A 5,660-nucleotide genomic window follows, 5' to 3' on the forward strand; every position below is an offset into this window, starting at 1 on the left:
CATCCTTGATACTTATGTTTGATGTGGGTGCCATCCATGAAGATTATAGGCCACATCCAGCATGAAATCCCATGATGCATGCTCCAAGGCTAATAAAAATATGACAGAATCTTCTTATATCATCAAAAATCTCATAGTTTGTGATGGTTCTCGGGTTTGCTAACTTGAGGGCTCTACACTAAGGCTCAAGCTTATTATACGATAGATGATCGAGATCATGAATCTCATACATAGTCATTTTCTTCTCGTGCCATGCTTGATAGTACTTGAACAACACGTCATATTTTTCATAGATATCAGCCATAATTTTGATAGGTCAGTAGTAAGACATGAATCGTAGCTTCTTCTTGACTTTCTTAGCAACCCAAGAAGATGTAACCTTAAGATGACTCCTAATGTCGAGACCATTGTCACATGTATGCATGAGATTAACTTCCTAATGAAAAATATCCCTTCTCTTTTCAATTCAATAGCATAGATATACTAAGGACAAGGTTCATCGGGCACTTAGCTATAATCTTCATAGAATCATTTTTCTTGAGGATATAATCATGAATGTATCCAACACAATAATCTTTAATAGTTGCTCTAAAGTGTTTAGCATTGATCCTCTCCTTTGATCAACCCTCTCTGTATAATTGTTGTCTCAGCACTAGTAGCATTTCATCGAGATCATCGATATTGTCATAATCCTCATTTTCAATTGGTACCGACCTATGAGAAAATGATAGAATAACATTATGAGTACTACTTGTGTTCATTCTTAGTACTCAAATAATTTGCATCTTTTTGATCAAGAGGTTTACAAAAGATTCATGATAGATTTACAACATAGAGAGAGCCATCGCAGTATCAAAAGTATCTGATGTAGTATAAAAAAGATAAATTACAGCATCAGAAGCAAATAATGTAGTATCAAAAAAGAACATCACAGTGTAAAAGCGACTAATGCATAATTAACAGAGATAATGCAATACAATTACTTAACTAAGGAAGTATATAAATAGGCTTGCATGGTGTTAGGATCATGTAATGTAGTGCAATAAACGAGTAATCTAGTATAGAATTCTATTTCAGACGTAGTATGGAGATTGACTTTCTTAGTATCAGAAAAGATTAAATCAGTATGAAATACACACAACATAATATAATTTTGAATTCTAAATCTTATAAATAAAAGAGCTTTCTCAGTATCAAACGAATCATCTAAATATACTTCATATTTTTTATCCTAGTATATATATATATATGATAGTGAAGTATGGTGTCATATTACTGTAGTATGATGATTTATTGTGTAGGTCCATATAATGTAATATGAAACCATGATATAGAAGGGCAGGTGGGAGTACCTTGATGTGCTTATCCTGGATCCTCTCTAGCATCCTCTCTCGACTGGACCTTACTCTCTAGAACCATATCGATGACCTCCTTTTTCATTGCATAGTGGATATGATACATACTAGCCGCATTGCTATCCTCAATTAAGCTCACTTACATCCTTGTGAAGGGCGTAAGGTACTTACGATGATATGTTCGTATATTATATGGCTCCATCTGTATGAGAGGATGTTGTAGATGTTCGCGAGCTTCATTAATTTGTTCATGCCAAAGACATGACAAGTGATATTATATTCGTAAATGACAGAGAGTTCGGCATCTGCACTTGCGTTAGCGATAGAATATGAAGCCATTGGAGTTCGAGATATGGACATTGATGATCGGTCGAGGAGCTTTAGAATTTAACGTTGGAGCTTGGGATCATCGCCGTGTAGACATTGAGGACTGTGGAGAGAGTCGCAGTGGAAAGTCATCATGAAAGTGATAAGAGAAGATCTTAAGAATGGAGCTTTAGTTGAAGCTGTGGTAGAAGATGGGGATGAAAATTGAGGGAGACAGGAGCATAGCCATAGGCCAGACCTATAGAATAGAAAAGGGAGGGAGGAAGGAGCACAGTCACCTCTTTCTTTGGATGGAGGAAAGAATACAGCTGGATGGAGGGAGAGAGGGAATTACGGCATATGGGAGTTACCCATTAATAAGGGTATAAAAGTAATTTTATCCCTATGGGTAGGGACTTTTTGAGATGGAGAGTTGCTTTTCCATTAAACTAAAATAGGGAGTTTCTTTTATGTTTAAACTTAATGAGATATTTCTTGTTAAATTTTTCTTTAGAATTCTCTTATAAAAAAATAATTATAGAATTTAATGATTTCGTATTTTACGTAAACAAGAAAATTCAACCAGGGTGTTTGCATCATCCTGGAAAGTGGTATGCATAGTCCAGTTGTGGGCAAAGTTTCAATTTGCAATACTTGGATAAATTTTTCCTATATAATAACTGATACAACAAGACGTTTTTGTTCGGTAGGAAGGAGGGAGACACGTACACCCACTCTTTTCTAAAGCACGAATACTCGGAAATGCCCAGAAGGACGAAACTCAAATCACCATAATATATACATAGTTCAATTGGAAGGTTCATAAGAATTAGAAATGTTCACACAGAGGATATCGATCAAATTGTCATGTTTACGGTACGAATATACCAACTAAAATGCATTTTATATGGACAAGCCTTGAAGACAAGGATCTACAAGCATGAGAGAGAGGCAAAAGATGTTGCATTAGGTAGGAAAGAACATAGCAATTTGGAATAAGCTTTGGTGTTGCACAAGATGCAGAGACAAGTTGCAGATCATACAATACCATGAGCTCAGACTTAGGATTCACTGTTTCATGAAGCTACTTGTCTTATTTGTCAGGTGTCAAGCATGGCATACATCTATGATCCTTTCAGTATCAGCTCAAACTATCCCATCAAAAGCACAAGTTGACGAGCGATCCAGGAATAATCATCAGCATCATCAGGTTCTAGCAATGAACAACCGATCTCTCCCGGCAGCGTCAGTGGTTAACTGTCATCTTCAAGCAGAGCCCCCAGATGACCTCTGATAATCACGGGTTCTAGAAAACAAGAGCAGAGGTTGGAGAAAAGAAAAAGAAAAGAAAGAAAAGAATTTGGGTTTTAGAAAAGGGAGCCACCATCAGCAGCATATCGAATTGCCTTTATTTCTCTAGCATCCTTGCTCATTCTCCATAATTTATGAAACGGGAATCCTGCCGCACAAGCATCCATGTAAGTTTGAAGAAGATTCGGCACTTGTTCCATGTAGAGGAGAATAAACTTGTCCACAAACCGCTTGTTCGACATTGTCATGACCGGGTTCAAATCGAGATCCTTTTTTATCAGCTTCTTGGACTTGAGGGTCTGGAGGACGGAGTGCCGCGGCAGCAAGCGCTTCTCCAAGCTGTAGGCCAGCAGCGACGGCCGGAGTTTGATGTACGACTGCTGGCAGCCCGCCTGCCCCTCCAGAAACTTCATCTTCAGCCGCACATTCTGCCCCGACAGCGTGAGGATGTTGGGTTCTTCTTGATCGCCGACAGCACATCCGCCTCCGACCACCCGAACCCCTTGAAGAGCTCCATCTTCTCCTCCAGAGTCTCTCTTTTGAGCATCGCCACCACCGACAGCCCCTGCACGAACATCCCCGACCCCCGGGGGAACCCCAATTCCTCCGTCTGCTCGATCAGCGCCTTCATCGAATCCGGTTTCCGGAGGATGAAACCGTTCACTCTCGTCATCACGGTGGCGATGTCCCGGTCCGACAGCCCGTAGCTTCGGAGAAGGGTGATGGTGGGGGTGATCTTCCGGTCGATGTCGTTGTTGATCAGGGTGCGGTTGCGCTTCAAGGCGCGGAGGAGGTTGCGCTCGTCGCCGCTGAAGAAGGTGCGCCAGAAGCGGAGGCGGGGGAGGACGGCGTCGAGGGAGAGGGCGTAGGGGTTGGAGCGGATCAACTGGACGAGCACCTGGCCGGCGAAGCCGTCGGACTCGAGCTCGCGGGCGCGGGGGCGAGGGTATCCCGGACGTTGGCGCACAGGAGGCGGGGGTGCCAGGAGATGAGGGTCTTGATGTGGGCGGGGGTGAGGCCGGTCTCCTTGAGGAAGCGGATGACGGAATCAGGGTTCTTGGGGGACTGGAGGTTGGCGGGGAGGATGCGGGATGCCTTGAGGGCTTCCTCCGGGGAGAGGCCCACGGACGAGATTAGGTATCGGACCATGAAGTGGCTGGCCTCCGGTGGAGGAAGGGCGTGGGATGATGAGGTTGTGAACAGGTGGAGGGAGGGGAAGAGATTGGGTTTGAGTTTTCTGAGCAGCAGCTGCTGCTGCAGCAGTGCCATGGTGTTTTATTAATTGGAAGGGAATGATCGATGTCGGTCCGGTGGTGTTCGAGAGAGAGAGAGGGAAAGGGAGGGGGGTCTACCTTATGGGCGTATGGATGGACATGGTTGTGTGGATGGTCTGGTACTCCAAGCACGAAACCGGGGGCAAGGGAAGGAGCCCGACAGCGGCGGAGACTCTTTTCACCGTCTTTTTCCTCACAAGGGAAGTAGGGTTTTTTGCTGAAAACCCTAAGACAACGAGTTGGAAAGGTGGAACTCACACCCGGACTCTGATGCTAACCTGCATTGCACGTGACTGATTTGAGACAATCATTTTATCGAGTTGGGACCCCCTCCGTCGTTAGCTCCGATCATCATTTTTCCTCGGCTCGTATCCACGAGTTCTCACGTTGGAAAGGTAAGCATCCGTCTGCATCTAAAATTAGTTCCTGGCACCGGCGGTGATGGGCGTTGTTTTGTATACGACTAGGGATGTCAAGGGATCGAATAGGGATTGGATTGATGTGTTTTATAATTATTTTTAATTAAAATTTTTATATTTATAATTACTTCGTATCTATTTTGAATCGAATCTGACAGAGATGTAGTTTAGATTGATCGAATAGATAAAAAAATTGGATCCTTAGATTGAATTACATAATATAAATATTATAAAATAATTATAATTTTAAAAAAATATAAAAATAAGATTATATCGAATTCAATTCTTAATGAACCATATCATTTAAATCTATTTTAGATATATATATATATAAAAAAAAAAAATATATATATATATATATATATATATATATATCCGAAATAGATTAAATGATATGGTTATCAAGAATTGAATCCGATATAATCTTAATTTTTATTTTTTTTCAAAATTATAATTATTTTATAATATTTATATGTATGTAATTCAATCCAATCTGATCCAATTTTCTTATCTATTCGATCCAATCTAAACTACATCTTTATCAGATCGATTCAAAATAGTATATATATATATATATATATATAGTTCATATCACTCATAATTATTACTTAATGAAAATTATTATGTATGATTTTTTTTTTTAGTAAACATTATGTATGATGGTTAATTTATCATTTTACTGGCAGAATATAATAAGAATAAATATAATATAAATTAAATAATCGTTATGATAAAATAATAGTCACATTAATAATATATAAAAATATTATTGCAGAACTACAATATTATAAAAATTATGCATAATGGTTGCTTGTAGTTATTATAATTTCTATAATTGAAATTGCACCCAATTTTGCCTACAAGAGTTCTAATTGTAAGATTTGGACCCCTTGTTATAGTTGAAATTATGGGCATCAAAAGCATCCAAACAATTTTTTCATATGCTTGCAATTTAATTGAAGCATTTGCATTTGCAACCTGCCTAATTGCAGAAA

At 39.7% G+C, this 5,660-nt stretch overlaps 1 non-coding gene across 1 annotated transcript; it reads right to left on the reverse strand.

Annotated features, from left to right (window-relative positions):
* Nucleotides 1-2,594: 2,594 nt before the first annotated feature.
* On the reverse strand, nt 2,595-4,525 carry LOC105037023 (transcription termination factor MTERF8, chloroplastic). The gene is made up of 2 exons (XR_002163825.3): nt 3,046-4,525; nt 2,595-2,967 (listed from the first exon to the last, which is right to left on the reverse strand). It is a non-coding gene; the product is annotated as a transcription termination factor MTERF8, chloroplastic (transcript).
* Between the last annotated feature and the right edge of the window lie 1,135 nt (nt 4,526-5,660).

The sequence above is a fragment of the Elaeis guineensis genome, chromosome 6 (genome assembly GCF_000442705.2).
Source record: "Elaeis guineensis isolate ETL-2024a chromosome 6, EG11, whole genome shotgun sequence".
Taxonomy (NCBI): domain Eukaryota; kingdom Viridiplantae; phylum Streptophyta; class Magnoliopsida; order Arecales; family Arecaceae; genus Elaeis; species Elaeis guineensis.